This window comes from Arachis hypogaea, chromosome 14 (assembly GCF_003086295.3).
Source record: "Arachis hypogaea cultivar Tifrunner chromosome 14, arahy.Tifrunner.gnm2.J5K5, whole genome shotgun sequence".
NCBI lineage: Eukaryota > Viridiplantae > Streptophyta > Magnoliopsida > Fabales > Fabaceae > Arachis > Arachis hypogaea.
Genome location: NC_092049.1, coordinates 130,307,378 through 130,319,400, shown reverse-complemented (window position 1 = coordinate 130,319,400; position 12,023 = coordinate 130,307,378). Strand labels below are relative to the sequence as shown.

The following is a 12,023-nucleotide window of genomic DNA, read 5'->3' as shown; positions in this document are numbered from 1 at the left end:
ACGGCCTGAAGTTGGGGCCGATGACCTGGCTTGAGTAACTGTTGGTCCTGGTAGTGCTATCACAAGTATGGACCTTGTCACTCTTCTTGGACTTGGTGCAATATTTGGAGGACTTAGGCCAGCTGCATTCGCAAAACCTCCAACAGTCTTTTTCTAGTTGTTAAGATGCTTCGAAAGCCAAAGATTTTGAAAATATTTAGCTTTTTGTTGAATCTCTTAAATTGTTTAGTTTCAAATTCATGAAGCTTTTTGTGTAGGCACGCTATGAAAATGCTCTTATCGTTGAACTGGATATTGCATTACGAGAGTAATTCAAACTCATAGAACATGGACTTGAACGACTATGGAGACGTAAGAAAGACAACTTTTTGGCTGTAGATGTAGAAAGATTATGTTCACACACTAATTCTTACACTAATTCTTCATATTCTGGGCTTATTTGGCTATGATTTCCATCTCAGGGTTATCCTCGATCTCAGATTCAGGAGACATCCGAAGAACCGGGAGAGGTGGTTCCATATTCAATGGAGAAAGAGGACGTTATTTCCTCCGATGGCTCTGATGAGGCTGATTCTGCTAGACAAAAGGCCTCGATGCTGTCATATGACCTCAATAAAACGCCAGAAGAAAATGAATATCCTTATAGTGGAATGTCTCCTGAGAAGAAGAGTGTGTGGCACTTGGCTCTGTGGGCGAAGCGATACTTGAAACCTTGAGGATAGTGCAATAGTTTAATTGAAGAATTTCGATTCAGGTTTATAGGATAGCCAAGACTTGTTTGTTGAATTTGTCGTGACTTTATAACTGTTCAGATTGTTATTAGGGATTGTTAGTATGCTACATTGAAGGCCCTTGATCTACCGTTTTACCCGTTTCTGCAATTTGTTGAAAGACTATCACAAGATACATATTAATATAAATTTAATTGGCACAATGAGTGAAATGGTTTTTTATCTTTTCTACTACCTTTATTGTTACACATAAATTTTTCAAAAAAACTAAAATGTAACAATCTATTTGTATTTTCTTAATGAAGCCGAAATAAATACTAAGAAATATACTTATTATTATTATTATTATTATTATTATTATTATTATTATTATTATTATTATTATTATTAAGAACTATACCCTATTATTATAATAATTTTTTTTATTATTTCGGAATAAACAAATATTTATAAATTTACCTATTTTAATATTTTACTTCTTCTTCTTCTTCTTATTATTATTATTATTATTATTAAGAACTATACCCTATTATTATTATTAATTTTTGTTTATTATTTCAGATATAAACAAATATTTATAAGTTTACCTATTTTAATATTTTACTATTATTATTCAGAACTATACCCTAATATTATTAATAATTTTTTTATTATTTTAGAAATAAACAAATATTTATAAATATATCTATTTTAATATTTTAATTCTTGATATTCTGTTACAATAAACATTCCTGTTATTATATTATTATTATGGCAACATAAACTCATTTTAATAAAAATTTATTATTGTTCCCATTATTATTATTGCCATTGTAATTACTTATTATCAAGACCGATATTCCCTATCATTTTAGTACGCTGTCTATTATTATTATTATTATTATTATTATTATTATTATTATTATTATTATTATTATTATTACAAAACCAATTGTTTCCGTTGTTGGTAGAGCTTCTTTTCTTACTATAGTGTTCATATTATTTTGTAATATGAATGAAAGTTATTCGGTATGCATATTTGAAAAAAAAAAATAAAGGGCTTCATTTACACTTTTGAATTCGATCATTCTGTTAAAACAGTTTACAGTAATCAAATGATAAGTGTAAATAACTATTTACGTATATTATTTCTGTGTTTGTTTGTGATTGTGTATTATGGAATTAATCAAATCTGAAAAGTACTGGTTATTATATGGTTTCAACATTATGAATCTTTGATAAAATTTACACTCTGTTTAGAAATTATTTCTTTTTGCAGTTTATGGTACAATTAGCTAAGGCATTCATAGGTTATGGTATGCTGAATTGGCTTTATCTGTTGAAAACTCTTCTTTGTACTGTGCAGGCTTCATCATGCTTTGTTTAGAAGAATTTAAGTGTTAAGACATTTGTGTTTCTTTGATGACACGCCCAAAGATCTCGTCAGATGACCATGGGAAGATAAAATTGAACCAATTACCAGACAACGCACAAAAGCTTTGGAACAGTTCACCGAGCCGGCGAAGAAATTACCCTGGAATAGAGAGTTGGACAACTTCATTCAACTCATTCTTGATCTCTTTGTGGACATAGTAAAATACCTAGTTGTACTATGTTCGTAGTTACCTCAGTTAGTGAGTTATCTTACTCTGCACATGAATGGAAGCTGACTCTTGTTCCTATTCCATTTCTCTTTGCAAACTACCAGACAATAACAACATTCTTCTATGAGCTCGCATTCATCAATTTGAAAATAAATTCATTTTTAGTTTCATGGCTTAGTTTGAATTTAAGTAATTTATCATCTAAATTAATCACATATTTAATATTATTCTACATAGTTAATAAATAAAAAGATGTATTAATTTCTACCAAGAGAAGAAATATAATTTATGACATACAACCACACTCCTGTTCTTAACTAACGATTTATTATTTTATTATTGGAATAATAATATAATATCACGCTGAACTTGTATGAAGATTCCTCCTCTCCCCAGTCTCCATGCATCTCCATATATCTTCAAATTAAAGTCACATAACATTATATAAGATGATTGAGTTTAACTTCACTTAAATTTATTAGTTCCTGCCAATTGTTACTTTACTTCCTCATGCATCCCATGAATCATACATCATTAGCATGATGATTCCATAATCCATACAAATCATATGTACTGGTTAGTTAGCCAATTAGGATATAGGATGTGAATTTATCTGCAATTGTTAGCTTATTTGCATTTATGATGGGGCTAATGCTGGACACCAATTTTTTCTTTTGGTGAAGCTGGACCACAAATTTTATGGAACCAGCCTTACATATGATGCTAAATTGAGAATTTTTGTCACAACATAATGTGTAATTAAACAGATTAACAGTCAATTTCTGTGAGTTAGTTGAAAAATGAACACACTTCTGGCATGCACCCAACTAGAATATAAGATTATGATTTAGGAATTAATAATCGGCACCATTGATAAATATTATTATTAAGTTATTTCTGAGTAATCATATAGCAGAAAATTGTTATTTTGCGTTAACGTGATATACCATTTACATTCAGAGAACCCATGCAACTCTTAACAAAAAAAATTTGAATACATGCAAGGCCATAAAAAATTAGGTAGAATAACCTTGCTCCTCCAACTAACCAAAAAACCTGAATTGGAAAAAATATATCTATTTCAATGGGTAGGTTAATTGTAACAAAAAATAAAATAAAATAAAAAAATTGTATGTTGCATTTGCATAAATACTCATGCTTATTAATGCATTAAATATTTGAATTGCCACAAACCAGTATTGGATTGCTATCACACCTCAACATAAGATTTGGCACTGCCATAAAGATGAGTTTCTTTCCCTATTCTTCTTTTGATGAAGCGGTGCACTCGGTTCCACGTTCCAAAATAGTTACCTTCGATGAAGTAGTAGATGACACAGTGCTACCAGCAGTTTGATTACTTGTTGATAGATATGGCCAAGGATTGTTAGTTTGAGGAACCCCTCCTTTGCTAGCTTTCTCATAAGGTTCATTATAGTTGGAAGAAGCTTGATAGACAGGATAGGAGTCCAGCTAGCTGAAAAAAAGGCATATGCAAACTTGGTTAGACTCCACAAGCCATATGCATCTATATACTAAAATTTATATACTAAATGTCATATGAAATTGCACAGAATTGCTATTAGTGTGTGCAACCAAAGTCATTAGCTATATTAGATTAATGAACTTGTTACTAATCAACGGTCATTCTAGAGATGCTCACTGCACCATGGCGAAAATCACCCGCGACGTCATGTTGCACCCATATGGCTTAGGGCTTTAATGACAAGATAACCAATAAAAATGAGAATCAAATATAAAGGATTTCTGCCATAGAATAACAAACTTGGGTTAGACCAATTACATTACGTAGATGGAGTAAAGTGGTATTTGCGTGAACACAAGTTTAACAGTAACACATTATATATTTGCATATTATAAAGCTAACACTCACCTTAGAAGTGTCATAAACTCGTTAAATCCCAGAATAAGCAAGGCAACAATTGCCCATGGTAGAGGTAACCAGTTGTTACCACTCTTGTTGGCCTCTTGAAATTGAAATGGAATTAGGTAATTAGCATTATAATTTTGTCATAAAAGATATACCAATATAGCATAATTAAGGAAAAACCATTAAATCAACGAGTTCATCAAAAGAACAAGAGCTCAGGCCCTGTCCCATTAGCTTCCCAACACATTCAAACAATGAATTAAAATTTCTTGGCAGCGCATTGTAGTTCATCATGGCACACCATATATTAATGAATATAATACTCAGTATTGAAATATGAACAAATAGAAGCAGGAAAATTAATTTACTAGACAATAACAGTATAAATTTGTTTGCATTTTTTTTTTCGAAAAACAAAGAGTAAAATATAGCAAAGCAAACTAGAGGTAGTGATATCATAGGTATATAATTATAATTATAGTGATAATGAAAAATAATGTTATCTTATAATATAACATATCATAAAATTAGCTATGTCAAACGAGTTCAAAGCAAAGGTAGAATTTTTGCTACAAGTTTGCTAGGTATCAACCTCACTTCATTCCAATCACATAAACTATTTATGAAAATGGGTAAATAATTGATCAAAATGCACATTTTTCCAAGTGTTTGAAGCAAGTGGATCAACTGTTGTGATTCTATTCTCTTTTTCATTGGGTGAATCTAACAATGCTTTTGCTAAAATATTCTCAATGCTAAAAGTGTCATCTTTTTTCAAATTTTGAACATTGCAAGACTCAAGCATAGGAAATATACCATTCTTATTAGAACAGAATCAACTCAGTACAAAATTTGTAAGAACCACATCAATGTGAAAGGTTTATCTCCCTATCATCCCCATCCATTGATTTTCACAAACTGAACATTCAGATTTTGTGTTTACAGAGAAGCCAATATACCTCGTGAATCAATAACAAAAAAGCTAATATACCTTAGACGACGTGAGGCAAGTCTTCGATAGCCCAACGGCACGAGGGAGGGCGGCGACAGCCTGCCGGTGCGAGGCAGGGCAGTGAAGGCGGGACAAAGCGGGACACGGGCCATGACAGGATGGCGTGAAGCAGGGGAGCACGCAGCGAAAACAGTTTGGGAAAGCAACCAACGAGCAAGGAGAAGGAGAAGAGGACTGGGAGAATTGATTTTTCTGGTAGGTTAGGGTTAAGAACAAGGACAATGAATTAGGATAAACAACAAGAACAAACGATAACAGATTTGTTTGAAATTAGAATTATTTTTAAGGATAATTGATTTTTCTTTTTTTTTTTTTAAATAGTTTGATCATTTGAATTTTATTTTAGTTGTTATTGAAAAAAGGTATTTCTGTGATAAAAATAAAAAAAATTATTTAATTATTTAACAAAAATATTAAAAAAATATATTTGTCTTTTTAAAATTATTAATAAAGGTATTTTTATATATACAGTAATATAATATTTTTTTAAAAATAAATATTAATGTTGATAAATATAATCCACGTAACAAATTTTTATTTGTTCACTTTTTATCTTGTACCGATACGTATAAATTAATAATAGTACGGTAGCAAAATGTGATGTTGGTTTTAGAGACTTTTTGCAAAGCATCTGGGATGAAGATTAATGTGGAGAAGTCTAAAGCGCTTTGCTCCAAGAATGTCTCTACAACAAGGAAAGAGGTTTTCACTGGGGTATCCTCTATCAGATTTGTCCAGGATTTGGGCAAGTATCTTGGAGTTACCCTTAGCCATTCTAGGGTGACTCGTTCAGCTTTCAATGGTGTCCTGGATAAGATTCGGAGTAGGCTAGCAAGCTGGAAAGGGAGTTTACTCAATCGGGCTGGTAGACTCTGCTTGGTTAATTCTGTTGCCGCTGCTATTCCCACGTACCAGATGCAGGTCTCTATTTTTCCCAAAGGAATCATTAGTAAATTAGAGTCTATGATGAGGAATTTTCTTTGGAAAGGACAAGTTGATGGAAGAGGATTGAATCTTGTTAGTTGGAAGGTACTGGTTACTCCAAAAAAATATGGAGGTTTGGGGATTAGAGATCCTTATTGTGTAAATATTGCTCTTCTTGGGAAGTTAGTTTGGACTTTTTTCCAGCAGCCAAACAAGCTATGGGTCCAATTATTGGATGCCAAATACCGATCATCTCTATATGACTGTTTTAGTTATCCTAAGAACAAGGACTCTCCCATTTGGAGGTGTCTTTGCAAGGCTTGGAAAGTGTTGAAGGATGGGTTTGCTTGGTGTATTGGAGATTTGAACCAGAATTTTTGGTTTTCTAGCTGGAGGAGAGAAGGACGGTTATCTAATGAAATGGATTATGTCCACATTTCTGATTCGAATCTCCGGATACAGGATATTTGGTCGGTTGGTAGGTGGCATTTGGATACTCTTTATTCTCCTTTATCTCAAAATCTGAAAGATAATATTCTCTCTTACAATCCAGATGAACAAGCAGGTCCGGAAGTGGGTTGGTATTGGAGTGGGTCTGCTGCCAAAGTCTATGACTCACGCAATGGTTACTTGTGGTTGTGTAAGCAGCTGTTTGGTTGGGAGGAGAGGGAGAATTGGCTTTGGCTTTGGTGTCAGCTTGTTCCAGAAAAGCATAAGTTTTTGGCTTGGTTGTGTCTTAAGGAGGCTCTTCCTACTGCAAGTTTTCGCTTTAGAAGAGGGATGTCGTCATCGGATAGGTGTCCAAGATGTCTTTCTAGCCAGGAATCGGTTATACATTGTATTCGGGATTGTCCAAAAGCTCAGCTTGTCTGGCAAAGGTTGGATATTCCTTGTCATCCTTTGGATTTGAAGAACTGGTTCTTGTATCATAGCAGAGAGCACCCGTTCAAGTTCTTTTCGGGCCTTTGGTGGATATGGCGAGCAAGGAATAACGACATCTTTAATCCCCATGAAACTTGGCCTCCGGAAAAAGTCATTTGTCTGGCATTAACTTCAGAAAAGGAGCTTAGAAATATTTTTGAATTACAACGTATGTCCCTTCCCTCTACTCTAAATGGTTTTTGGAATCCCCCATCCATTGGTACTTTTAAGATTAATTGTGATGCTAGTTATTTTGGTTCGGGTGATAGTGTTGGTTTTGCTTGTGTTATTAGAGATTGTAATGGGAGCTGGCAAAGGGGGTGTTTGGGAATGATTGAGAGTAATAGTATTCTTCAAGGAGAATTGTTTGCTATTTGGAGAGGATATCTCTTAGCTTGGGATGTGGGTCAACGAGATGTTATTTGTGAGACGGATTGTGTGGAAGCATTTAATCTTGTTACTCAAGATGGTTTTAGGTTTATTGATCCACTGGTGCTCAAAATAAGAGATATCATGCATTGGAATTGGCGTGTTGACTTTCGTTTGATTATGAGAGATGCAAACACGGTGGCAGATACTATGGCAAAGATGGCGATGAAGTTACAACTTTCGCATGTGGAGCTTCTTTCACCTTGGGAGGAGTTTAAGAGTAGTCTTAAACGGGACTGTCCCTCTATTTAAGCAGTTCCTTGTTTTGTTTCTTTTGTTTTTCTTTGTTTAATTTATTTCAGTCACCAAAAAAAAACTCCCTACTTCACCTCGTATATGTATTTTTTAGCACGTAGATATCAATTATATGAATTAGTCGGCATAGAATTCACGTTATATATGAACCCTACCTACAAGGCTACAACTCTATCCGCTCATGCGAACCTTACTTGTTGGTGATCATTGAGTATATACGACTGCAAATAATGATTCCAGCCCTATCAAGCAAATAGTAGCTAAATTCTCAACCACACACTCTTCTTACATAACCGCAAGTTACATTCGGTTGTTTTGTTTTTGTCTTCAATTTTTTCTCTTTTAATTCTTCTTTCTTATCTTATCCTCTACTTTCTCTCTCTTTTTCTCTATTAAATTCTGAAATATTTATCTCAAAGTATACAACAGTACATTTTTTATGAACAAAAAAAAAAAGTATGAGTAAGAAAGAATAGAAAAAAGAAGAGAATTTTTTGTTAAGACTCACAAATAAAATTGTATATTATAATTTTATATCTTTTACATACACAATACAAAAATATACAATTGTATATAGAGAATTTTGTAACACACTGCTAACTAACTTATTAACTATCTTTAATGTTAATATTCCCAATATTCCCTTCAAACTGAGGGAGAGATTACCAAACACCTTCAGTTTGTCTCGATGCTTAATAAAAGATACATCAGATAGGAGTTTAGTCAGGATATTCGTTACCTGATATTGAGAAGAAATATGAACCATATATATAATTGCTTAGCATTCACTAAATTCGTTATAAAATGTAAATCCAGTTCTAGATATTTACATCTACTATGTAAGACTGGATTGACTGACAGTAAACAAGCACCTTGATTGTTACAGTATATGGTAGGAGCTACTGGTTGAGGTATCTTGAGCTCTCTCACAAGCTTTTGGATGGACATGATCTTTGCTTGTGCTGCCGCAACCGCTCGATATTTTGCCTCTGTGCTACTGCTACTGCGACTCACCTTGGTTTGCTTCACACTTCTCTACGAGATTAGATTACAAACGAAATAAATACAGTATCCAGTAATTGACTTGCGATTGTCCAAATCTTCACCACAATTAGCATCTGTAAATGCAAGGATACGAAAGTCAGTAGATTTTGAAAATAAAATACCATAGTTTACTGTACCTTTGACGAATCTAAGTATACGCTTGACATTTTTCTAATGTTGTATTGTTGGACTGTGCATAAATTGAGACACCCGATTAACTGGAAATGAAATGTCAGGTCTGGTCAAATATTGCAACACATCAACAATTGCTCGATATTCTCTCGAATTGTGATACGCTTCAGAATCATTGGTTGATAATTTGATGCTTGTCATCATCGAAGTTGGTAATGGGTTTGAATGTTCCATTCCTAACTTTTTCAGAAGCTTTGCGGCATATTTGGATTGAGTAACTAGCAGCTATCCCTTGGGTAAATAGTTAGCTTCCAAGCCTAGAAAATAATTAAATTTTTCTAGCTCTTTTAGAGAAAAAACTACTTTGAGTTCACAGATTAATAGAGAGATTTTATTTGGATTATTATCCGTGACAATAATATCATCAATGTAAAATAAGAGATATATAGCATAGGTGTTTGTGACTTTCATGAACAAGGATACATCAGATTTAGAATTGGTAAACCCAATCTGAGTCAAAGTATTTGAAAGTGTGTTAAATCAAGCTCGAGGAGCCTGTTTTAACCCACAAATAGCTCTGTTCAGATCACAAACAAGTGAAGGGTTAGTAGTCACATAGCCCTCAGGTTGAACCATATAAACCTATTCATCTAATTTATCATTTAAAAAGGCATTGTCAAAGTCAAATTGTCTAATATCCCAGCCTAAAGACACTGCTAAAGTTAATATAATCCTGACTGTTATTGGTCTAATAAGGGGACTAAATATCTAATCATAATCTATTCTTTCATTTTGGTGGAATTCCTAAGCCAGCAACCTAGCTTTGTATCTAAGAATTCTGCCCTGAGAGTCTCTTTTAATTGCAAAAACCTATTTATTATCTAAGAAATTAGCATTTGGTGGAGCCTCACTTAAATCCCAAGTTTCACATTTTAGAAGGACTTCGTATTTTGAATCCATATCAACTTTCCAATGTGGTGACTGTAAGGCCTGTTTAACATTTTTAGGAATATCATTAGTAAGATTAATATCTGTGGTTGTAGATGCAATTAAGGTAGTAGAAGAGCTATTTTTAGCTTTAGATCTAGTTATCATTTGATGAGTGTTTTTGGGTGAAAGAGGAGGTGAAGTAGGGGTAATTGAATCTCAATACCCATATCAGAATTATAGAACCTAGTGATGCCTGAGAACGAGACTAAAAGCTCTTGTCTGCTGAATTTGATGAACTGATTGAGTGATCAGAACCACTATCTGGAGACTCAGTATGAGTTGAACATTCTGAAATGTGAGGAGGAGCAAAGAATGGAAGGTACGCTTCTAATGTAGTTACTGTATCAATATTTGTTGGGCCAGGAGTTTAAGCCTGTGATTAATGAGAGTTTGATGGAACAGAGGTGTAGAAAAGCTTAAATATAAAAGCTGCAATCTGAGATGTAGTTAGTGTATGCTGAGTATCTATAGAATGATTAGTCGAAAATGTTTTTTAGTATGAACACAGCCTTTCATCAAATTTAACATATTTGGCCATATGCATTTTTTCATTTCTTGCTAAGCATTTATAGTCTTTGAACTTAGAATCATATCCAAAAAAGAGACCAGAGTTCAAATTTATATTCAAACTTGGTCTTATTATAAGGTCGTAAAAATGGATAACAAGCACATCCAAAAATCTTAATGAAAGTATAATCTGGTTTATGTTAAAATAACACTTCATAAGGACATATATTTTCCAAACTTATAGTTGGGAGTCTATTAATAATGTAAATTGAACTTGTAAAAGTATCCTCCCAAAATTGCATTGGGAGAGGCGCTATTGCCAGCAGAGAAAGCCCCATCTTAGTAATGTGACGATGCTTTCTCTCAACCGAACATTGTTGATGTTGAATGTAGGGGCAGGATTTGCGATGAACTATGCCTTTTGCAACTAGAAAAGTGTTAAAAGAATTCGAAAGAAATTTTGCCCCATATCAGTTTGGATGGATTTCAGCTTGCAACAAAGTTATTTTTCCATAAGCAATTTATAATGTTGTAGGGTTGTAAGTTCTTGAGATCTCTTGCTTAGCATAAATATACTAATAAATTTAGAATCAGCATCAACAAAACAAATGTAATACTTATAGCCATTTCTAAATGTAACAGGGGCAGGACTTTAAATATCTGCAAACACCAGTTCAAATGGTGATTTGTATGTAGTTTCAATGCTAGAAAAATATAAACGATGTATTTTGGCAAGAGAACAGGTTTCACACATATTATCAAGGTGAGGATTAGAAGGTATAGGCAAAGAGCAATGTTTAAGAACAGTAATAATAATTTTTATTGCACAATGACCTAATCTTTTATGCCACAATTCAATGTTTGATACGGAATTATAATTGAAAGCAGAAGCATTACAAGTAGATGCAGTATTACTATTTAAACTGGTAGGAAAAGTATGAAACGGATTACTTTGATTATTCACTAAACTAGGTTGAGGTTTAAGAGAAGAAGTTGGATAACATAGAGTAGTACATGAAGAAGAAATAGACTTTGGAACAGAAAAATGATCAAAAGAGATGTGTTGTTAAAGTAATGATAGAATCTATATTAATTATTATTAAATTATTTCTAAATATTCAGTCTAACAACATTTATGTTCTAGATATTCAAGTTTATCCTTTAAAACAGAGTGTTAAAAATAATTTATGTGTTTATCTCTAAATTCTAAGAAATTATTAGAGTAAGCAAGCAAATTACCATTACCAAAAAAAAATTAATTATTTTATTGGTTTTTATAATTTTACTAAATTTTTAATTAAAGTTTTATAGTTTTTTTTTAAATTAGGTCTTTATATTACTTTTAATTTTATAATTAAGTCATTTTCATATCAAAATTGGTAAAATTAACAAAATATTTCTCCCAAAATACATGTGATCAAAGATCTAATTAGGCTTTTAATTATAAATACCTTTAATCTGCAAAAAAAATTCAATTAATGCTAATACTTTTTACAATTAGAAGGACCTAATCATAAAGTTCAAAATAGTATAAGAACCCAATTAAAAAAAATAAAAATTTAATTAAAAATTTAATAAAACTATAAAGACTAAAAAAATAATTA

At 32.7% G+C, this 12,023-nt stretch overlaps 2 long non-coding RNA genes across 3 annotated transcripts; both read right to left on the bottom strand.

Moving 5' to 3' along the window:
- Window positions 1–3,160: 3,160 nt before the first annotated feature.
- Window positions 3,161–5,507, bottom strand: LOC114925153 (uncharacterized). 2 transcript variants are annotated; one of them, XR_011871370.1, is made up of 4 exons: window positions 5,197–5,473; window positions 4,209–4,302; window positions 3,531–3,791; window positions 3,161–3,370 (listed from the first exon to the last, which is right to left on the bottom strand). It is a non-coding gene; the product is annotated as an uncharacterized lncRNA (long non-coding RNA). The 2 variants fall into 2 exon arrangements; XR_011871371.1 differs by lacking the exon at window positions 3,161–3,370 and adding an exon at window positions 3,978–4,081 and having other exon boundaries at window positions 3,376–3,791; window positions 5,197–5,507.
- Window positions 5,508–8,491: 2,984 nt separating this feature from the next.
- LOC140178359 (uncharacterized) lies at window positions 8,492–9,342 on the bottom strand. Its single transcript, XR_011871372.1, has 2 exons — window positions 8,928–9,342; window positions 8,492–8,781 (listed from the first exon to the last, which is right to left on the bottom strand). It is a non-coding gene; the product is annotated as an uncharacterized lncRNA (long non-coding RNA).
- Window positions 9,343–12,023: the final 2,681 nt, after the last annotated feature.